At 43.9% G+C, this 24,829-nt stretch overlaps 1 protein-coding gene across 12 annotated transcripts in view; it reads left to right on the top strand.

Annotated features, from left to right (window-relative positions):
* LOC110490935 (receptor-type tyrosine-protein phosphatase mu) overlaps positions 1-24,829 on the top strand; it is a 302,121-nt gene that overhangs the window by 1,290 nt on the left and 276,002 nt on the right. The window lies entirely within an intron of this gene.

The following is a 24,829-nucleotide window of genomic DNA, read 5'->3' as shown; positions in this document are numbered from 1 at the left end:
ATTGTTATACAGGTGCTTTGACATGATCTAGATTGCCTGTGTTTTGAATGGAAGAGAGCTGCATTTCGCACGTTTGAACTGTGGCTCATCTGAGCTTCATAGTAGGCATGTAACTATGCATACAGCAGGCAAGCAAACACATCTGTTTTTCCTCAGTCAAGCTACAGTTGGCCATGCTTTTCTTACAGTATATGTAATAATTAGGCTTAATGCCATTGGTATGTTGTTTTTAGTTATGCATCGGAGGATGATAGTTGTTTTGTTCAATGTAATGAAAGGTATTTTTGGTTTTTGCCCTAATGTGGTAGGCAAACTAACAGGCGTATTTATTCAAATCTAATTTAAATACAACACAACTTTATATATCCCCTTATGGGCAATTGGAGTAAGTTTTCTCACTCACATGTGTATCTAATTGATTGAGCCAGCCAAATATCTATTTTTGTAAAGGCTTCCATTTGCCCGGCACAATATTTTGAATTCCATGTAATAAAAATGGATAAATCCACTATTAGACAGTGCGTCCATGCTAGTTAACTACATCAGTAATCAGAGCTTTTTCTGATGTTATGCATGTAAGTAGCCTTCCTACTAGTTTCTTGATTAGATCTGGGACGCATAACACTATCACAGCCTCTCAATGCCTTTACGTGTAATGCCTGGTGGTGGCAGCATTGTACATACCGCCACACAATGCTCTCTTGAGATTCAGGATTTGGTCCGCAACCTCATCAAATAACTTTTTCCACCGCCATCCATATTAAAAAGCACAAACAGTCAAATATTTGTTAAACAAAGAATTATTTTATAATGGAATGTAAATAACCATTTTGTTTACTTGCCAATCAGGGAGTACAAAACCAGCGGTGGAATTACAAATGCAAATTAAGTGAGACTTATTTTAAATGTACGTAATAGTTGTTGTTCTCCCAAAACGTTCAGTAATTGCAATCACATTCCCCACATTTATTCCTGATCCTAGCACTGTTATTGGTTTAAGGCGGTTCCATTCCTTGCGTCAGTTAGTTATCCATGAAAACTTAGACATACCACACGTCACTTTTGTAGAAGCCCACAGACATGCACTGAGTGATACACAGTAGACACAGATGGTTCAATGTTCAGTTTGGCAGTCAGTTCAAGCTGTCAAGACAAAACACTATATCATCAAAATATGTTTCTTGAAGTGAAGCCTGAATGGTTATTCTCTTGCTTTGCTGGAAGTAGGGTTAAATTGTTAGATTAATATGATAGTTTGTGCCCTTGGCTGAGCTTTGTGTGTTTGGACACTGCACAGGGCCTGGCTGGAGTAAGTTTTCTGTAATGGACATTGTGTCTTGTGTGACCAATTTACCCAGGATATCCCCTGGCGCTCCCAGATGGATGGATACCCCTGCGCTGTTTCTTCCGTCCATTCACTGCTATAAATATATTTTTGTCGAGCTGCAGACCTTTGGTACATGCTGCATAATGCACATTGTTCTTCTTGCTTGGACTCGGCCACACACAGCCTTTCTGTGGACTGTTGCTGTGCCTCTTTCAACAATCCACTTTCAAATGATTTGCCTTGTCTTTTAAGACTGCCTCCCAGCGCACAAAGTATAACCAGTCAAATAGCTTGCTATAGAAACTGTAGAGTTACTGGTTCTTCATGTCGCCACATACAACCCAGACTGATGGAGCTTTGCTGGGATATCTGCACCAGTGGAGAATGAAATTAAAATCTCCACCCTCATCCCAAGATGGAAGAGTTGCCCTAATAATGAACACACCATCAATAATTAACTGGGATTATTAATGTCCACTATTGCGTTTCAGTCATACACACCTAGCTAGCCTGACACAAAGAAAGTCTTCCATGAAATTGCCCCCCCCCCCCACCACCCCAAACCATTTTGCCTTCAAGCTACTCTGCTTTTGTGCTTTTTTTTAATAGCATCTTTCTGATACTTGCTGAAGGCCTAGTGATGAATTCCAGTCTGCCTCGCTGTATTTGTTGTGGCTGTGCACGGCAAACATTTCTAGCATTCTCCGACTCTGCGTGCTCTGTTTTTTTTTCTCCCCAGTCCACCACCCACTCGGAACTAGCTGTGCTGATAATCCTGGTAGCTCAGTCAGGGCTTGACATTAACTTTTTTAATCAGTCCTTCTGATTTTATTATTATTATTTTTTTTAACTTTCCGAAAGCTGAAGTCACTTGTCCAAACAATAAAAAAGGTTTGTAAAACCATATTCCAAAAGGGTGACTGATTTTCTGTGCTTGCCCGTAGACTGTAATTTTGCTCACATGCTATGGGAGGGATGAGAGGAATCATGACATGACAAAATATGTTTGGCTGAGACACATTTTTTTGAATGGCCTATTCCACTCTGGTGGAGCTTTGGCACAAAAGACAGGCCTAGGCTACTACACTGTCTGTGTGTGCTGAAGCACGCAGAAGGAGAGAGTGACAGTCAACGAGCGTCATGTCTTGTGATGGGTAGTAAATCATCATGGGCTGCAGAGCCACTCTGCTCTCCTCAAAACTGGATAATTGTAAACTGATTGGCAAGTTTGTCTCATCCTCCTCTCTTATTAGGCCTAGGCTACTATGTGTTGTAGGTACAGTTGAAGTTGGAAGTTTACATACACTTAGGTTGGAGTCATTAAAACTTGTTTTTCAACCACTCCACAAATTTCTTGTTAACAAACTATACTTTTGGCAAGTCAGTTAGAACATCTACTTTGTGCATGACTCAAGTAATTTTTCCAACAATTGTTTACAGATTATTTCACTTGTAACTCACTATCACAATTCCAGTGGGTCAGAAGTTTACATACACTAAGTTGACTGTGCCTTTAAACAGCTTGGAAAATTCCAGCAAATTATGTCATGGCTTTAGAAGCTTCTGATAGGCTAATTGACATCATTTGAGTCAATTGGAGGTGTACCTGTGGATGTATTTCAAGGCCTACCTTCAAACTCAGTGCCTCTTTGCTTGACATCATGGGAAAATCAACAGAAATCAGCCAAGACCTCCGAAAAGAAATTGTAGACCTTCACAAGTCTGGTTCTTCCTTGAGATCAATTTCCAAATGCCTGAAGGTACCACGTTCATCTGTAAAAACAATAGTACGCAAGTATAAACACCATGGGACCACGCAGCCGTCATACCGCTCAGGAAGGAGACGCATTCTGTCTCCTAGAGATGAACGTACAAAAAGTGCAAATCAATCCCAGCACAACAGCAAAGGACCTTGTGAAGATGCTGGAGGAAAGAGTTACAAAAGTATCTAGATCCACAGTAAAACGAGTCCTATATCGACATAACCTGAAAGGCTGCTCAGCAAGGAAGAAGCCACTGCTCCAAAACCATCATAAAAAAGCCAGACTACGGTTTGCAACTGCACATGGGGACAAAGATAATACTTTTGTAGACATGTCTTCTGGTCTGATGAAACAAAAATATAACTGTTTGGCCATGATGACCATCGTTATGTTTGGAGGAAAAAGAGGGAGGCTTGCAAGCCGAAGAACACCATCCCAATTGTGAAGTACCTGGGTGGACTTCACAAAATAGATGGCATCATGATGTGGATATATTGAAGCAACATCTCAAGACAAGTTAAAGCTTGGTCGCAAATGGGTCTTCCAAATGGACAATGACCCCAAGCATACTTCCAAAGTTGTGGCATAATGGCTTAAGAACAACAAAGTCAAGGTATTGGAGTGGCCATCACAAAGCCCTGACTTCAATCCTATAGAAAATATGTGTGCAGAACTGAAAAAGCGTGTGCGAGCAAGGTGGCCTACAAACCTGACTCAGTTACACCAGCTCTGTCAGGAGGAATGGGCCAAAATTCACCCAACTTATTGTGGGAAGCTTGTGGAAGGCTGCCAGAAACGTTTGACCCAAGTTAAACAATTTAAAGGCATTGCTACCAAATACTCATTGAGTGCATGTAAACTTCTGACCCACTGGGAATGTGATGAAATAAATAAATGAAATAATGGATAAATAAATAAAATCTCTCTACTATTATTCTGACATTTCACATTCTTACAATAAAGTGGTGATCCTAACTGACCTAAAACAGGGAATTACTAGGATGAAATGTCTGGAATTATGAGAAACTGAGTTTAAATGTGTTTGGCTAAGGTGTATGTAAACTTCCCACTTCAACTGTAGGTTGCACATTGCTAGATTAATATGGAAATGGGCCTATGCGAACTATGCATCTTTTCCTAAGATTTCCTCAGATGTCTCCTAAATGTAAAAAAAAAATATATTTTTGACATTCGATTTTTCCATCTTGGTATAGGTTGCTCAATTTCACTTCTTGTCATTCAAAATAAATCTGTGATTGAGAATAGCATAGACTCTGAATTTCAATATTATTCTCATTTTAAAAGCTTCAACTTGTGGACTTTTAAACACTTATTTTTTTGAGTAGTTTGGAAAATACTCTACTTTAATTTGTCTTTTAATGCTTTTTTGATATTTCAATCAGTAGGATTTGGCTTTTTGGTTGTTTGGTTTGCAAGGATGGAATATTATGAATTTTAGCCTCGCTTGCATGCATGTATCAATTCAATTTAATGCTTTGCTCAACTAAGGTTTTTTTCAAATTTCGCAATAGATTTTTATATTTTGCTATTGTTTTTTCTATCGCTCTTATTTTTACCTTAAGCCTCCCATGTTTTGGGTTATTCAAAAACACCTTAAACTTTTGATCGTGAAATAGTGCATCAGGAGAACTCTAGCATGTATTAACCTGAAAGTGGCTTAATCGGCCAAGTCATATTCATATGAAATGTAGAGAAACTAACATTTAGGCTTCTATAACAATAAGTCACCGGAGTGTCTGCTATGAAAGTAGCCTTTGGCTATAGGCCCAGATTATTTGAGGGAGAGAACAAAAAAATAATAATACTATTCTGACCAGATATTTTCTTAGATTCAGCCACGGGCCATTTTTTATTTATTTAAAATAATTGTTTGCTTGAGTGGATGGTCAGGGGGCCGGAACATAATTACAAATAATTTGTAAACTTCAAATTGACCGCAAGAAGCCCAAACGGATTTAATATTTGGCAAAAACATAATAATTTCAATCCTTGCTTACATTTGTATATGATCACGTGTCTCTATTATGCGTGAGGATACTTGAGAACAGATTTCCCAAATTAAAATGGCTTGGAGCTGATTTCCTGGTGTTTTTAGTCTCTTTATGTCCAACAATGACAATGTTAAATAACAATTTTATTTTATTTTGCTCAGAAAACTTGGGGGGCCAAATAAAACTACCTGTGAGCAGCCAGTTCGGGGAACCCTGAAATATGCAATATCAAATAGGAATATAGACAATTTACTCAGTCAGCTATGCACTGCCCTGCTTTGATATTGTGATTTGTGTCGTTTTCTTTTCTTTTTACTTCTTACTATACTTTTTACTAATATATATATATATATAAACACACACACACACACACACATATTTTCCCCGGACAAGCCTTAGTGTCGAGCCCTGTGGGTTTTGTTCATTAGGGCACACTGCAGAACAATAAAAACATGCCTGTTTTGGTTAAGTTCAGCTAGAGCTTTCTCATTTAATTCTGTTTTCTTCCATTTTTGTGCCTAATGAACACTACCTGGCTAGAGGAGTCTATTTGCAGGACATTGCCCAGGAAGGCCTGGACCAGCCAGTGTTGTGGTTTAAAGTGCACAGGTATAGACAGTATAATTACCCGTTAGAAGAGATTTTGAGCAAACAGGGCCCCCTCTAATTAAACTCAGCTCTTCTGGAGGCAGAGAGAGGGGGACACAGGGAAAGGCTGGATAACTCCTGAATCAGCCAGCACCGCCATACAGTAAGGGCAATAGGGAGACCAGGTGGTCCAGTCAGCATCTTGCGCTGTGCACCACTGTCAGGTTTAACAAACCGCTGAGACTAAAAGAAGCTCTCTTATGATTACATATTCATTATTCCGATGGATAAAGGTGTTTACCGAATCTCGCTAGAGGCCTTTCTAGGTGACTGTGTCAGTCTAAGCACTCAGGAAAACAACTAATTAATTCACCAAGGACCACCCCTGCCCCACTTCCAAGCCAACAGCATAGGACTTCTACTATTACTAGGATGTCGTTCCGTACTGTAGGCTGGGTATAGGCTGTCCTCAGGAGTGTGTGTTTTTGTGTTTCGTTTTTTTCCTGCTTCCTTGCATGTTATTTTTCTGGAACCAGGTTACAGGAAGGGTGGCAGGTTAGTACACTGTCGCAGCTCTTCTTCTCTGTGTCCCTGCCTTGCATATATGAGAATATGACCACAGGCAAATCTCTCCATTACTGTCATCCTGCATCTGTGGCACTCTGTGGAGTCGTCATTATGGGTCATTAACAGTTTGGGGCCACGGTGTTCTTCTCAGTCATGTTCTTCTCCTCTGTGTTCCCCCTCTCCCTGCTCTAATTTGTGACCAAAAGTCATTGTTGCTCCTAAAGGAAGTTTGAGAAACGACCTCCCTTTCCGACCTTCCCGGGCCAGGAGTTTTCTGAAGGAAAGGAGGCCCACGTCGGCTTTAGCGTGGCCTTTCATAGAGCTGCAGTGAAAACGACAACATCAGGGAATGATTCGCAGTCTAGGGCATCATCATAGTTTCTATACTACTGTGGAATCATTGGAGCCCCCTGAACCCTCCCCAGAAAATGTGTTTCTTGGATAAGTCATTTTTATTCCCCTGTATTGATATTTTTAATAGTTGCCAAACCCTGATGCCCAGCACTAATCCCCATCATTTATTTATGTCTCTGCTAAATGGGGAAGGTATAAATATTTGCTCAGAACGCAAGGACCATGTAGTGACAACTTATATATATTTTTTCTTTTTTATGATGTTTTAATTATTTCCCTTACTTTTCACTTACTCTGTGGGTATTTATTGCAAAGCAAGCAGAAGGGAATTTAAAAAAATACAAATAAATCTTTGTTAGTCATTTTAATTGGGGACGTTAAAAGGGGCAGCATTGCGTACCGGCTGGTCTTTAGCTCTGCAGCGTGATGAACTGTTTGGATGTTGACTGCTGAAATCTGCAGCTTAGCGTTGCTTTTCAAACTGAATTCCACCCCATTAGCAGAAGTTTGTCACATTCATCATCCCATTTGTCCTGGGTTCTCTCCATGTCTGAAAGACTTAATCAGCCATCTTGTCAATGGTAAAGAGACACCGATTAGAGTGAGACTGATGGAAAATTACAGGATGGAACTAAATAGCCAAGCTGTGTGTGGCCTTTATGGTTTACCCTAGATCTCCCAGCTTTTTTCTCTCAGACATTTTTTTGAAAAATAAATAAAAATGCTGCTCCATATTAAGTTTGAAAATCTCCATTCCTTTTTGCCACAGAGCAGCAAAAAGTGTTTGACCTCTGTCCTAGTGTCAAACCCAAATCATATGACTTTAATAGCTCACAGCCTGGTCTCAAGGCCTTCGTCTTAAGCCAATTTAGGTTTACGCTGTGTTGGGCTGAGTGCCACGGCCCTGATCAGGGTGAGACTGGCTCAAGGAGGAACATTTTAATGGTATTAATGGTCCCATCAGCATGTGGTCACATTGACACTGTCAGCTCTCAGGGGCCCACTGGAAACACCAACAGGGGGAGAAAAAAAAAGCTGTGAAACCAAAAGCAGGCAAAAACAGCTCTTGTAGTAGAAGCTTGTTGATGTCGCGTTAGACTGTTAGGTCTTTACTTGAGGTTTTAGCAATTTAAATAACCAGCTTTAATGCGTGTAAACCAACCCCCCCCCCCCCCCCCCCGGCGAACAACCTTTTTTTTATTGAGCATGCAGCTGTGCCAGACCTCCGACTATATTAACACGAGGCGTTGTTAAACACAGTTCATTAGAATCCAGGACTAGACGCTCTCTGTTCTCGGTCTTAGCCGTCACCCTAATTATTTTTTCCACCAACCCTGCGACAGCAGCAAAATCTTCCCCAAATATAGATAATGAAAGGATTTAAAGAAGAAGCGTCTCCTATGAAAAGCAGTCAAAGCTCTGCTACTAGTTGTGATGCGTTTTACGGTTGATCTTAAAGTCGCACCAAGCCACTGGAGGGGCCCGCATGTCTTCAAGTGGTCGGAGAACTTCTACAAATCAGATTTAGAGGAGGCTTAAAAAGCCTAGCACGATAGGGGAGAGGCGTTCTGCGAACAGACGCCACAAGGGGAACATTGAGGTAAGAGCTTGCTGAATGTGCAAGTACAATCTTAGAGGGATTAATCGATATGAGGGTCACCGGCTCGCTGTATTAAATAATGTTGTCTTTCAGTCGCACACAAACCGTCTTAATCCTATAGCCGCCAGCCCTGTCTCAACACATGGTGGACAGATATTAAAACAGGCCAATATTAAATCCAGGCCAGCACAAAACAATAAGCCAAGGGAAAATGATACGGCTTAAGAATACACCCGGCAATCAGACAGACCTCTCTCCACAGGTCAGAGGAATTAAGGGGTCATCTAAATTATAATCTCCCAAAGGAGGGGGGGCTCCAACAACAACTTTTCAACTGTAGCCTCACTGAAGGATTGTGATGAATTAGCATTGTGTTTAAGATGCAGATTTAACATTTTACTGGAACACGCTGAAATATGCACATATCACTTTAGATTTCTCAGCGGTATGTACTTTCCTCACTCCAAGTTGAGTGGATTCCACACAGTGTAGGAAGGCCTCTGGAAATTCTCTAAAATCTTGAAATGTGTTTTCAAAGGAGTGGAATGTAAATATTTTATTGGGGTATTATAATTCCATCTTTATCATAATTATCATAACAGCTGTCCTTGGAGCTTGTCCACGAGTGCTGCTGTGCTTTATTATAATATCTGTGTGAGTTAAAGTGAGGGAGATGAAACAGAAAGCCATTAAACACCACAGGCATTAATGGGGAGAAGTGGTTAGGGAATTGGATATGTGAACAGCAGCACGCTGCCCGAAGGGGACAGAACTGCTCTCTTTATCCCCGGGAAAGGTACTTAACCTATATTGCAACTGTAAATATTCATAAGTGGGTAATACGTAAAATGTGGAGTTAGACTCAATACATATCTAACATTAACTTTAAGGAAATGGAGTATGAAATGAAGTCACTAAAGTGACATCGATCTTGTGACTGTGGGTTTGGGGCCCATCTCCCTGCGTGTATTTATTTACATGCAGTGGAGATTTGGTGTTGTCGTTGGAGTCATTTCTGAGCCTGTTTATGAGTGTGGTGAGTTTTTGGGTCAGTGTCTGCCCTGCTCCTGTCCTCCACTTGTAGCTGTAAGTATTTCTGGAAATAATGAAGTGGTTACCCCGGGGTGACGGCAGCACCTCCTTTACCTCCCCATATTTCATCCAGGCTGATTGATGAGGTTCTATATGTATGTCATCCGTTTAGATGGGGGAGAAAGTGAGGGGCACATTTTTCAAGAAACATCCGAGTCCGACAAGCCCCCAGTGGGTTGTGCAATGTTAAGTGAGGTTAACAGAACGCTTAAAATTAGAGCAGTGTGAGCCTTATAGGGGCTAAACTAGTTATGAAGTTGGGCAAAGAGCACAACCAAAGCAGACCAGGTTTCTTGAAGAGATGGCATGTATTTTCTGTTGCAAATGGGAAGGTAGGCTGTAACTTCTTATGGATTGATGGACACTCTATGGGCAATCTTCCTGAAAAGGGATCTTTACTTTTGCTTTAGTGTTTTTAGACACTTCACTTACTAATCAGGATTGGAGCAGTGCTCTAGCTGCAGACTTTAGCATGAAAATGCTTTTCCAAATATCCATATGGGTTCCAGCTGTACACCCTCAAGGAAAACAAAGAATGATGGATAGGAGAACTTCTAGTGGGATACACAAAGTACCCTGTGGAAGGGTTTTACATTTGAAGATTCTGGATTTTCCCTTCTTAGACCCAACAAATTGATGGCAACCTAGTCCCAACAAAGCATTGTTCTTCCAGCAGATTTCCCCAATAGAAGTTTATGCCTCCATGATAACCAACCCAGCTCCGCCACCAGTGCATTACCTCGCTGGTAGCTCCACGAGGTTCACTGAGAAAGGTAGCTCCACGAGGTTCACTGAGAAAGGTAGCTCCACGAGGTTCACTGAGAAAGGTAGCTCCACGAGGTTCACTGAGAAAGCTCGGAAGCACGAAATAAGCCCCCCCAAAACAAGATAAACGAGGCAAATCTCAAATGGCCAAAATCCAATTGAATCCAATTTGGCCAAATCCTTGCTGCTTGGTTTTCAGATCGGTCTAAAAACACACTGTGTGGCATTGCTTGGCTGATGTACCAAAGTCTTGTTTTGTTTTCTTAATCTTCCTCAAGTTTTGCTTTCTAATCCCCCTAATCCTCACACTAAACAGAAAAACAAATCATCTATACCCAGACAGAAAAAACACAGCTTGTGAAAGTTTTTCTCTGGCCTTTTATGCAGTAATATCAGAGGAGATGGATGCTCTCTGATGATTCACTAAGACCGACAACTGTTCATATTGTAGGTTGACTCTTTACTGCCAAACTGGGAGATTGGAGGCTGGCTGGCTGGCGGGGTAGCACAGCCTTGTACGCAGACAGGGAGACAGAGGGGTCTTAGATGGTTATATGGACTGCTTTGCAATTGAGATTGGCAGATGGGGAGGCAGGCAGGCCAATAGACAGTCAGCGAGGGGAATAGGGTAGGAGGCAGAGACAGGCAGGCAGGGCTGGTGGCAGGAGACAGAACCATGGAGCCCCGGGCCTTTCCAGAGGCACTGCATTAACAGGGACAGAGCTGGTAGGGGGGTGGGTTCCATCTCAGAACTATTACTGCTCCTCCAGTTCTTAACCCCCTCACACCCAGCCCTGCCAAGTATGTGACACGTCAACTCATCTGGGGTGAGCTCTCCAGCATGGAGCCCCTCTCATGGATGTCTTGGTAGAGATGTGGTACTGTGCTTTCACACCTTTCAGTGTATTTGTCATCGGGGGGGGTTGCGTTGCGTTGGTCTAGTGGTCTGATTCGCAACCTGGCATGTCAACAGCTAAATCTGTTCAGAGTTTAGAGCCAGCAGAGTTCTGCATTAACAACATTCTGTATCAGAGACAATGTCTTGTCTCTACTCCAGGGGTAGGTATGTTTCACTGGCTTGGTAATAAAGTGCATAAACTGGGTCATTGACCCCACCCACCCCACCATCCCCTTGCCTGAAGTGTTGACACCGCAGCCCCCAAAGAGAACCCAGCAGGCAGTGAACTCTCTCATCCTCACCCGATGCCCATCTAAACCAAGACAGCTCCCAACCCAGCCTTTCCAGACGGGGGGCATGAGGGGGACCGACTGAGGATTTGTTGTTGCTAGCTTTTGCTAACTCACTAAAACCACTGCGACCTAATAAGCCCTCTCTCTCTCCTCTCTTCCCCACAACTCCTCTCTAACCATTTTACGGAGCTAAGTGCGCAGCAATCCAGAGGTGATTGGGCGTAATCCTTTAGCATGGGGGAATATTGTGTGTGGAAGTGAGTGCTGCCGAGTGTTGAGATGCAGCAAGGCAAATAATGAAGGCATGTGTTTACCTATAATTCCCTTCACCCAGGGAGATGGATTAGTGCGAACGGAGAGCTTGTTGTCAGATTTCTTAAGTTGCCTTCAAGTATGAAGCCCCTCCACACACACACTGGCCCCCGCGGAGGGTTTTAGTGTGCCGGGCCTGAATAGGGGGGTCTTTCATGCCTAATAGTCCAGAGACTGAGTTTTCGTCCCCCCGCCCCCCTGCCCCGGCAGCCATTATAGCCCTCTTTAGTCACCAGAGGAGAGGCAACATCAAACAGCAGGAATCGCCTCATACTGTATAAGCTCCCGAGCTCCGCCAAGCATTGCACACATATGCTACTTTTCAACTGGAACACCAGTGTTACACTAGTGTATACAACCCGTATGTTATACTAGGGACATTGCTTCCATAGCTATGTCTGACAGTGAGGACTTGTGAATAGTGCTGTTACGGAGACGAGAGCCAGCTGCTCATAGCTGGTTGATGCATTGAATGAAAAGTGTTCCTATAAGCCCATGTTGCGCAACATTTCTATAGGCAATGCAATTGCGTGAGAGAACAGTGTTTTCATGGCCTCTATTAAAAAGAGGATCCTATCAGCTTTCAATAGGCTAGGAGTACTATATTGATTTCTTAATATTAAAGACATTGCTTTCCTTTACAACCGGAGTAGCCTACCTGGCTGGCATGACAATGAACCGTGGGAAAAGCGCCCTCCATTCGCTATTCAAGTGCAAACGGATGTCTTTTCCCCCTGCCCCACAGGTGCATGATAAGGGCCCATTCTAAATCCAAATCAAATTTCACACACATTATTTAGTATATGTAAAAACAAGATTACATTGAGAATAGTCTGAGTGAGAATATTATCACTGGTGAATGATGCCCAGCGTGTGCAGTCTAAGGCAAGAAACAGTGCATGCAGCTTTTTCAAATCATAGTCGCATACATCATGTACTGTAGCCAAGCCCATAGGCCTATATGTTTTGAAAAGATTTGCATCACAACTGAAGTAGCCAAATAACTCTGAGTAGCTAATGCTGGGCGACATGGCCAAAATATCATATCACGCTATTTTTCCTTTTTTTTTTTTTACGGTATTTTATGTTTTGAATAACACAAGTTCTAAATTTGCTTTATGAGTAGTGCGTGACCCTCGGGTGGCAACACATGCATTCTAACATAAGGATGACTCTGAATATGCTTTTCTGTTCTTCTGAAATAGTCGACATTTTTTTAATATCATAAAGTTTCTTTAGACCTGCCTAAAATAAATTATGGATTTATTGTGAGGATGTAGGCTAAAGTTAATGGATTTATTAGACATTTTAAAATGTAGATGTAATCAAAGGTATCAGTGGCTTTTAGGCTATGCGTGGAAGCCTGGAGATGCTAAACGTGTATGTTAATTAAGTAAATTACCGTGAGACCAGCAGTTATTTGCATGACATTTACCAGCTGGCAAAATTTCATGACAGCCACTGCCCCACTTGTGAAGAGCAGAATCAACAACCTCTGCCTAATCAAAAGTTGCTTCGTGAGAAGGCGTTAAAGTTCACAGTTGGCCATTGTTATGTAAATGCCATCTGAAAGTACCTGTGGCCTGGCTTTGGCCCCAAGTGAGAGATGGTTCGCTGGAGCCATGGCCCGGCGAGAAACGGTTGCCAGCCTGCGTATCTTTATTTTATTTAACCAGGCATGTCAGTTAAGAACAAATTCTTATTTACAATGACGGCCTAGGAACAGTTGGTTAACGCCTTGTTCAGGGGTAGAACGCCAGATTCGATCTAGCAACCGAAGACTTCAGGCGCCGACAGAGATGGCCGCCTCGCTTCTCGTTCCTAAGGAACTATGCAGTATTTTTTTTTTACCTGTTATTTCTTACATTGGTACCCCAGGTAATCTTAGGTTTTGTTACATACAGTCGGGAGGAACTACTGAATATAAGAGCAATGTCAACTCACCATCATTACGACCAGGAATATGACTTTCCCGAAGCGGATTCTGTGTTTTGCCTTCCACCCAGGACAATGGGACGACCGGACGATCGGATCCTAGCAGGCGACCCAAAACAACGACGCCGTAAAAGGGGCAAACAAAGTGGTCTTCTGGTCAGGCTCCGGAGACGGGCACATCGCGTACCACTCCCTAGCATACTACTCGCCAATATCCAGTCTCTTGACAACAAGTTTGATGAAATCCGAGCAAGGGTAGCATTCCAGAGAGACATCAGAGACTGTAACGTTCTTTGCTTCACCGAAACATGGCTCACTCGAGAGACGCTATCGGAGTCTGTGCAGCCAGCTGGTTTCTTCATGCATCGCGCCGACAGAAACAAGCATCTTTCTGGTAAGAAGAGGGGCGGGGGGGTATGCCTTATGATTAGCGAGACGTGGTGTGATCATAACAACATACAGGAACTCAAGTCCTTCTGTTCACCTGACTTGGAATTCCTCACAATCTAATGTTGACCGCATTATCTACCAAGCAAATTATCTTTGATTATAATCACAGCCGTATATATTCCCCCCCAAGCAGACACATCGATGGCCCTGAACAAACTTTATTTGACTCTATGTAAACTGGAAACCACATATCCTGAGGCTGCATTCATTGTAGCTGGGGATTTTAACAAGGCTAATCTGAAAACAAGACTCCCTAAATTCTATCAGCATATCAATTGCGCAACCAGGGCTGGTAAAACCCTGGATCATTGTTATTCTAACTTCCGTGACGCATATAAGGCCCTCCCCCGCCCTCCTTTCAGAAAAGCTGACCACGACTCCATTTTGTTGCGTCCAGCCTACAGACAGACTAAAACAAGAAGCTCCCGCACCCAGGTCTGTTCAACTCTGGTCCGACCAATCTCATTCCACGCTTCAAGACTGCTTCGATCACGTGGATTGGGATATGTTCCGCATTGCGTCCAACAACGTTGACGAATACGCTGATTCGGTGAGCGAGTTCATTAGAACGTGCATCGGCAATGTTATACCCACAACAACAGCAACGATTAAAACATTCCCAAACCAGAAACTGTGGCTTGAACCACTGCTTTTAACCAGGGCAAGGTGACCGGAAACATGACCGAATACAAACAGTGTAGCTATTCCCTCCGCAAAGCAATCAAACAAGCTAAGCGTCAGTATAGAGACAAAGTAGAGTTGCAATTCAACGGCTCAGACACAAGAGGTATGGGGCAGGGTCTACAGTCAATCACAGATTACAAAAAGAAAACCAGCCCCGTCGCGGACCAGGATGTATTGCTCCCAGACAGACTAAATAACTTTTTTGCTCGCTTTGAGGACAATATAGTGCCACTGACATGGCCTGCTACCAAAACCTACGGACTCTCCTTCACTGCAGCCGACGTGAGTAAAACATTTAAACGTGTTAACCCTCGCAAAGCTGCAGGCCAAAACGGCATCCCCAGCCGCATCCTCAGAGCATGCGCAGACCAGCTGGCTGGTGTGTTTACGGACATATTCAATCAATCCTTATCCCAGTCGGCTGTTCCCACATCTTTCAAGAGGGCCACCATTGTTCCTGTTCCCAAGAAAGCTAAGTTAACTGAGCTAAACGACTACCGCCCCGTAGCACTCACTTCCGTCATCATGAAGTGCTTTGAGAGACTAGTCAAGGACAATATCACATACACCCTACCTGACACCCTAGACCCACTCCAATTTGCTTACAGCCCAAATACGTCCACAGACGACGCAATCGCAACCACACTGCACACTGCCCTAACCCATCTGGACAAGAGCAATACCTATGGGAGAATGCTGTTCATCGACTACAGCTCAGCATTTAACACCATAGTACCCTCCAAACTCGTCATCAAGCTCGAGACCCTGGGTCTCGACCCCGCCCTGTGCAACTGGGTACTGGACTTCCTGACAGGCCTCCCCCAGGTGGTGAGGGTAGGTAACAACATCTCCACCCCGCTGATCCTCAAAACTGGGGCCCCACAAGGGTGCGTTCTGAGCCCTCTCCTGTACTCCCTGTTCACCCACGACTGCTTGGCCATGCACGCCTCCAACTCAATCATCAAGTTTGCAGACGACACTACAGTGGTAGGCTTGATTGCCAACAACGACAAGATGGCCTACAGGGAGGAGGTGAGGGCCCTCGGAGTGTGATGTCAGGAAAATAACCTCACACTCAACGTCAACAAAACAAAGGAGATGATTGTGGACTTCAGGAAACAGCAGAGGGAGCACCCCCCTATCCACATCGACGGGACAGTAGTGGAGAGGGTAGTACATTTTTTTAAGTTCCTCGGCTTACACATCACGGACAAACTGAATTGGTCCACCCACACAGACCGTGTTGTGAAGAAGGCGCAGCAGTGCCTCTTCAACCTCAGGAGGCTGAAGAAATTTGGCTTGTCACCAAAAGCACTCACAAACTTCTACAGATGCATAATCGAGAGCTTCCTGTCAGGCTGTATCACCGCCTGGTACGGCAACTGCTTCGCCCACAACCGCAAGGCTCTCCAGAGGGTAGTGAGGTCTGCACAACGCATCACCGGGGGCAAACTACCTGCCCTCCAGGACACATACACCACCCAATGTCACAGGAAGGCCATAAAGATCATCAAGGACAACAACCACCCGAGCCACTGCCTGTTCATCCCGCTATCATCCAGAAGGCGAGGTCAGTACAGGTGCATCAAAGCAGGGACAGCACTTTAATAATGGAAATTGCTGTAAAAAATGTATCACTAGCCACTTTAAACAATACCACTTAATATAATGTTTACATACCCTACATTACTCATCTCATATGTGTATATACTGTACTCGATACCATCTACTGCATCTTGCCTATGCCGTTCTGTACCATCACTCATTCATATATCTTTATGTACATATTCTTTATTCCTTTACACTTGTGTGTATAAGGTAGTAGTTGTGGAATTTTTAGGTTAGATTACTCGTTGGTTATTACTGCATTGTCGGAACTAGAAGCACAAGCATTTCGCTACACTCGCATTAACATCAAATCAAATTTATTTATATAGCCCTTTGTACATCAGCTGATATCTCAAAGTGCTGTACAGAAACCCAGCCTACAACCCCAAACAGCAAGCAATGCAGGTGTAGAAGCACGGTGGCTAGGAAAAACTCCCTAGAAAGGCCAAAACCTAGGAAGAAACCTAGAGAGGAACCAGGCTATGTGGGGTGGCCAGTCCTCTTCTGGCTGTGCCGGGTGGAGATTATAACAGAACATGGCCAAGATGTTCAAATGTTCATAAATGACCAGCATGGTCGAATAATAATAAGGCAGAACAGTTGAAACTGGAGCAGCAGCACGGCCAGGTGGACTGGGGACAGCAAGGAGTCATCATGTCAGGTAGTCCTGGGGCATGGTAAATTCACACAGGACACCGAATAGGACAGGAGAAGTACTCCACATATAACAAACTGACCCTAGCCCCCCGACACAAACTACTGCATTATAAATACTTGAGGCTGAGACAGGAGGGGTCAGGAGACACTGTGGCCCCATCCGAGGACACCCCCGGACAGGGCCAAACAGGAAGGATATAACCCCACCCACTTTGCCAAAGCACAGCCCCCACACCACTAGAGGGATATCTTCAACCACCAACTTACCATCCAGAGACAAGGCTGAGTATAGCCCACAAAGATCTCCGCCACGGCACAACCCAAGGGGGGCTCCAACCCAGACAGGATGACCACATCAGTGAATCTACCCACTCAGGTGACGCACCTCTTCCAGGGACGGTATGAGAGAGCCCCAGTAAGCCAGTGACTCAGCCCCTGTAATAGGGTTAGAGGCAGAGAATCCCAGTGGAAAGAGGGGAACCGGCCAGGCAGAGACAGCAAGGGCGGTTCGTTGCTCCAGAGCCTTTCCGTTCACCTTCCCACTCCTGGGCCAGACTACACTCAATGATATGACCCACTGAAGAGATGAGTCTTCAGTAAGGACTTAACCTCTAGCGTCGAGCAATCCCGTATCCGGGATCTTAAGTATAGCCTCAAGCTCATTAGCATAACGCAACGTTAACTATTCATGAAAATCGCAAATGAAATACATATATTGGCTCTCAAGCTTATCCTTTTGTTAACAACACTGTCATCTCAGATTTTCAAAATATGCTTTTCAACCATAGCTAAACAAGCATTTGTGTAAGAGTATTGATAGCTAGCATAGCATTAAGCCTAGCATTCAGCAGGCAACATTTTCACAAAAACAAGAAAAGCATTCAAATAAAATAATTTACCTTTGAAGAACTTCAGATGTTTTCAATGAGGAGACTCTCCGTTAGATAGCAAATGTTCAGTTTTTCCAAAAATATTATTTGTGTAGGAGAAACCGCTCCGTTTTGTTCATCACGTTTGGCTAAGAAAAATCCCAGAAAATTCAGTCATTGTAACGTCTAAATTTTTTCCAAATTAACTCCATAATATCGACAGAAACATGGCAAACGTTGTTTAGAATCAATCCTCAAGGTGTTTTTCACATATCTATTCGATGATATATAATTCGTGGAAGTTTGGTTTCTCCTCTAAACCACATGGGAAAATGCATGCAGCTGGAGATTACGCAATAATTTTGACGGTGGACACCAAGTGGACACCTGGTAAATGTAGTCTCTTATGGTCAATCTTCCAATGATATGCCTACAAATACGTCACAATGCTGCAGACACCTTGGGGAAACGACAGAAAGTGTAGGCCCATTCCTTGCGCATTCACAGCCATATAAGGAGACATTGGAACAAAGCGCATTCAAAATCTGGGGCATTTCCTGTTTGAAATTTCATCTTGGTTTCGCCTGTAGCATCAGTTCTGTGGCAGTCACAGATAATATCTTTGCAGATTTGGAAACGTCAGGGTGTTTTCTTTCCAAAGCTGTCAATTATATGCATAGTCAACCATCTTTTCGTGACAAAATATCTTGTTTAATACGGGAAAGTTTTTCATCCAAAAATGTTAATAGCGCCCCCTAATGCATAACTGGTTTAAAGGTTGAGTCCGAGTTTGCGTCTCTGACATGGGTAGGCAGACCGTTCCATAAAAATGGAGCTCTATAGGAGAAAGCCCTGCCTCCAGCTGTTTGCTTAGAAATTCTAGGGACAATTAGGAGGCCTGCGTCTTGTGATCGTAGCGTACGTGTAGGTATGTACGGCAGGACCAAATCAGAGAGATGGGTAGGAGCAAGCCCATGTAATGCTTTGTAGGTTAGCAGTAAAACCTTGAAATCAGCCCTTGCTTTAACAGGAAGCCAGTGTAGGGAGGCTAGCACTGGACTAATATGATAAAATTCTTTGGTTCTAGTCAGGATTCTAGCAACCGTATTTAGCACTAACTGAAGTTTATTTAGTGCTTTATCCGGGTAGCCGGAAAGTAGAGCATTGCAGTAGTCTAACCTAGAAGTGACAAAAGCATGGATTAATTTTTCTGCATCATTTTTGGACAAAGTTTCTGATTTTTGCAATGTTACGTAGATGGGAAAAAGCTGTCCTTGAAATGGTCTTGATATGTTCTTCAAAAGAGAGATCAGGGTCCAGAGTAACGCCGAGGTCCTTCAGTTTTATTTGAGACGACTGTACAACCATTAAGATTAATTGTCAGATTCAACAGAAGATCTCTTTGTTTCTTGGGACCTAGAACAAGCATCTCTGTTTTGTCCGAGTTTAAAAGTAGAAAGTTTGCAGCCATCCACTTCCTTATGTCTGAAACACATGCTTCTAGCGAGGGCAATTTTGGGGCTTCACCATGTTTCATTGAAATGTACAGCTGTGTGTCATCCGCATAGCAGTGAAAGTTAACATTATGTTTTCGAATTACACCCCCAAGAGGTAAAATATATAGTGAAAACAATAGTGGTCCTAAAACGGAACCTTGAGGAACACTGAAATTTACAGTTGATTTGGGGGGGCAAACCATTCACAGAGACAAACTGATATCTTTCCGACAGATAAGATCTAAACCACGCCAGAACTTGTCCGTGTAGACCAATTTGGGTTTCCAATCTCTCCAAAAGAATGTGGTGATCGAAGGTATCAAAAGCAGCACTAAGGTCTAGGAGCACGAGGACAGATGCAGAGCCTCGGTCTGATGCCATTAAAAGGTAATTTACCACGTTCACAAGTGCAGTCTCAGTGCTATGATGGGGTCTAAAAACCAGACTGAAGCATTTCGTATACATTGTTTGTCTTCAGGAAGGCAGTGAGTTGCTGCGCAACAGCCTTTTCTAAAATTTTTGAGAGGAATGGAAGATATGATATAGGCCGATAGTTTTTTATATTTTCTGGGTCAAGGTTTGGCTTTTTCAAGAGAGGCTTTATTACTGTCACTTTTAGTGAGTTTGGTACACATCCGGTGGATAAAGAGCCGTTTATAATGTTCAACATAGCAGGGCCAAGCACAGGAAGCAGCTCTTTCAGCTTGAAGGTTTAGAGGCCATGATTATTTTCATCATTGTGTCAAGAGATATAGTACTAAAACACTTGAGTGTCTCTCTTGATCCTAGGTCCTGGCAGAGTTGTGCAGACTCAGGACAACAGAGCTTTGAAGGAATATGCAGATTTAAAGCGGAGTCCGTAATTTGCTTTCTAATAATCATGATCTTTTCCTCAAAGAAGTTCATGAATTTATCACTGCTAAAGTGAAAGTCATCCTGTCTTGGGGAATGCTGCTTTTTAGTTAGCTTTGCGACAGTATCAAAAAGGAATTTCGGATTGTTCTTATTTTCCTCAGTTAAGTTAGAAAAATAGGATGATCGAGCAGCAGTAAGGGCTCTTCGGTACTGCACGGTACTGTCTTTCCAAGCTAGTTGGAAGACTTCCAGTTTGGTGTGGCGCCATTTCCGTTCCAATTTTCTGGAAGCTTGCTTCAGAGCTTGGGTATTTTCTGTGTACCAGGGAGCTAGTTTCTTATGAGAAATGTTTTTAGTTTTTAGGGGTGCAACTGCATCTAGGGTATTGCGCAAGGTTAAATTGAGTTCCTCAGTTAGGTGGTTAACTGATTTTTGTCCTCTGGCATCCTTGGGTAGACAGAGGGAATCTGGAAGGACATCAAGGAATCTTTGTGTTGTCTGTGAATTTATAGCATGACTTTTGATGTTCCTTGGTTGGGGTCTGAGCAGATTATTTGTTGCAATTGCAAACGTAATAAAATGGTGGTCTGATAGTCCAGGATTATGAGGAAAAACATTAAGATCCACAACATTTATTCCATGGGACAAAACTAATTAACATCTGCTAACCATGTGTATGTGACAAATACAATTTAATTTTATTTTGATTTGATTTGAACCTTTCGGTTACCTACCCAACGCTCTAACCACTAGGCTACCTGCCGCCCCAATAGGAACAGAAACGTTTGATTTTTTTGGGGTAAGACACTGAGGTAAATCCTGAATGGAAATGCGCCAACAGACAAACCAGTACATATTAACACTTAAAATAAACACACGCAGGCACATATCGATGCACTGCACACTCAAACACAATCTGCCCCATAAATTATTCAGGGGCCTCTGGTGGAATGTGACAAACATTTCAACCACCCTCTGCTCCAACCCCCCCGCCCCCTCAATCCTCATTCTCACCCCCACCCCTCTCGCACCAGGATACAGCAGTACAACACATTCCACCCAGCTCAACCCCCACCCCCCCACATCTCCCTGGGACCATTTACTCCCCCATAACCCTGTGTGCCCCTCCATCCACCTGCAGGCCCGCTACCTCCAGTTGAATTGTGTGTGTGTGTGTGTGTGTGTGTGTGTGTGTGGGGTATTCTGTCTCTGTGACTGCCGATAACTAATTGTACATTTTTTTTTTACCCCTTTTTTTGTGATATTCAATTGGTAGTTAGTCTTGTCTCATCGCTGCAACTCCCGTACCGACTAGGGAGAGGCGAAGGTCGAGAGCTGTGCGTCCTCCAAAACACGACCCTGCCAAACCGCACTGCTTCTTGACACACTGCTCGCTTAACCCGGAAGCCAGCCGTACCAATGCAATGCAGTGCCTTAGATCGCTGCGCCACTCAGGAGGCCCAACTTGAAGACAAAGTTAACGACAAATACAAAATTGCCAATGTATAAAAATATGCTTCAAATGAAAACCGAGATGACTGCATTACAATATAAACAGTCGGCCATAGGCCTCTTTCAATCGTATTGGAATGAGTCATGTTCAATCGAGTTCTGTTTTGCTACTTGTAGGCTACTGTCTGTAATTTGTCTCAATATATTTAATGTGTAGCCTAACGTGCGCAAATCTGTGATTTAGTGCATTTTTATTGGGTAAGCATGAGAATAAACACCTCAACATGTGCAGCCGTAGGTGCTATTAATCTCTAGGAGCTGATCCGTAATCAGTATTGTAAAATATTTCTAGTGTTAAGGAAAGCTGTTGAGAAAGCTGATTTGAGAGCAGCACTCACTCTCTTTCGATCCTGTCAGTATCGACACATGCTCCAACGATACACTTGGCAACTGTTCTTTCTGCGTAATGTTTTGGGAAACACATGTTACATCTTTGGTCGTTGTAGGAAAGACGCATTGTTAAAACACTTGTAAGACTAAATTCTATCCGGAAACTGGGCCCTGTTTGCTAAAATTCGAATAGTTCGGCTAATTTCAGTTTGTGACAAAACAACCAAACGAGTGTAGAGAATCATTGTACCATCTGAACCACTGGGAAATATATTTTCCATAACCAAAAGTATTGTATTTTCCGCTGTTTGAAGCTGGTGTACAAAACTGAAAGCAAAATGCTGCAAAACGTAGAGTAGAAATAGCGCACATAGAACATAACTACTGCTTCTTAGACTTGTTTTCAAGTCACTTTTCTGTGCATTTGGTCGGGTTGCTCAAAAAGTTACATCCAGTATTTCAGCTTTAAAGCTCTTAGCAAGGTGCAAAGACCTAGACACCTGGCTCTTTCTTCCCGCTCAAGTAAAGGAGAGGAGGAATCAAAATCCTCTTTTTCTTCTCCTTTTGCCTTTCATTTCCCCTCCATCTAAATCCTGCTCTTAAGCTCTCGGGTGGTGGGGGGAAAAAGCCCAGGCGGCCTGCTCTCTCTTTCACCCGAATGTCATGAGACCTTAGAACCCCTCCCCCTTCTCACAGTGAGATGGGCGTGTTTTCCTACAGACCTTAGAACCCCTCCCCCTTCTCACAGGGAGCTGGGCGTGTTTTCCTACAGACCTTAGGCTTGATGTGATCCCAGTGGCATTAGGACTATGGATGTTTCTTGATGTCTCACTTTTCCAGTGTAAACGTAGTAATCTTCCCACTCTCCTGACACTTTGTGGAATGTTGAGTATGAGGGAAAATAATCCTTGAAATACCACTTCAGAGAATTTGAAGGATTATATAATGTTTATGGTGATAGACAGACATTATATATGATTTTATAAGCTTGTTGGGCATACAAGTAGATGGTGAGCAATTGGTAATCATGTCGTCCCTGAATCTGTGTATCCTGAAATAACCTCTTGAAAAGCCACTGATATGCTGTCTGCGTCTCAGAAAATGCAATCACTTTGGTTAGTTTCCTTAACTTTTCCTCCATGTCTGTCTAGATGCAGGCAGCTGAACACTCCTTCTCCCACTCAGATCTCCCAACCACAGATAGCTTTCCTATTATATACTACACTGACTGTAGCTTTTAAAACAGATGCGCGAGTCTTCGGGGAGAATACGCTGACGCCTTAATGAAACTGTGCCACGACTAATTGCTGCCAGGGGGCCGGCGGGTACCCTGGGAGAGGCTGTCACCATGCCACATAGAGTGGCAGCAGACAATGGCACTGCCACTTCCTGAGTCCCCACACCCCGTCATCTCTAATTGTCCCCCTTTATGGAGCTCTGTGTGGGATGGCAGGGGCAGATCGACGAGAGGCTGCCTAAGGCACAGGCCCCGCTTTTTCACGGGGCCTGTGCCCGCTGTCGCCCGCGCCCCCAGCCCCGCCCTCTCCATCTCTGAGTCACAGTGGAAGACATTTTTGCAGGCCGCCATGTCTTCCTGACACATAAATTGCCAAGGGGACGCGTGGCATCGAGAGAATGACAGTATGGCACTTATGCTGCCCGCTGCACACAGAAGAAAGAAAGGGCTCTGACGAGAAGAGCAGTGTTTTGAGAGTTAATTTTGCCCTTCCGTTTGTGGGAATATAATAATGGACAGGTCTGTTATTCCTGTCGCAGTATGAAGTGCTGCAACACTAGAAGATTATGAGGACTATTGAGGCCGGAAACTGGTGCTGTTCTGTTCTACCTATCTGCTTGAGCAAGTGCGGTCATACAGGTGCCCCCCCCAGCGACTCTGACTTCACAACCACTCCTCCCGCGCTCTTTCCTTCTATATATCTTTAACCTTTCTTCCCTGGCACAAAGAGTACCAACCTTTTTACCCCTCTCCGTCTCTTTCCTTTCCCCCTCTTTCTTTACCTCCCGTAAGACCCAGAGGTTGTCACAACACGGGCCTCCGTCGTCCGACAACATTGTTTACCCCCGGCCAACCCCGTTCCAACGATATTCACGATACCAGGCGTGTTCTCAGTGGATCCACGGGGGAGGAGACCTTTGGGCTGCGGTGCTGCCAGGGTAGAGGTCTTTAGTGCGTCTGTTTCCCTCCCCCCATTCCCTCTGCCTGCTGGAGGCTAGTGATGACCTTCTCCTAGCTGCTACAGCAGGGGAATATCACTGCTTTCTCCCCCTCCAAACAAAGCGGGAGATTGTAGACTCCACACCGCACTCCGGTCTTCATCAGGGGAGTCAGAGGTGTCAGCCATGACCTTTTCTGGACTGTGTGTGTGTGTGTGCACATTCACGTAATGCTTTCCCACCTGGTGTGTGCCTGGCAGGGTCAGATGCCCTACATACACACACACACACCTTTTGATCTTTAGAGCGGGGGCATTCAGATCCATCCTCTGGCGTCACAGTGGATATGTGTGACACATTCAGTCAGCCAACATTCCCCTGTTGAGTGGTGTGAATATGTACATGACTATTGAAGCACAGCTTGTTAGACCCATTTTACAGCAGTCGCTGCTGCTGCGTGGCTAGACTAAAAGACTTTCCTCCTGCGGGAAGGGGGATATGTGTGTGTTCGTGTGAGACAGTGCCTGTGACATCTCTGGCTGCTCTTGTCATAGTTTTCAGCCACACAGGAAGTAGCAGGGAGAGAGGACAGGTGCACCCGCTGATTGGCCCATCCTGCGTTCCCTGGTGAGATCAGTGTGATCTGGTTGAGGGCATGGCCAGGGCAGGGAGAGACACAGGAAGCCG

Source organism: Oncorhynchus mykiss, chromosome 15 (assembly GCF_013265735.2).
Source record: "Oncorhynchus mykiss isolate Arlee chromosome 15, USDA_OmykA_1.1, whole genome shotgun sequence".
NCBI lineage: Eukaryota > Metazoa > Chordata > Actinopteri > Salmoniformes > Salmonidae > Oncorhynchus > Oncorhynchus mykiss.
The sequence above is the reverse complement of the archived record's forward strand: the minus strand, read 5'-3'. Positions and strand labels throughout refer to the sequence as shown.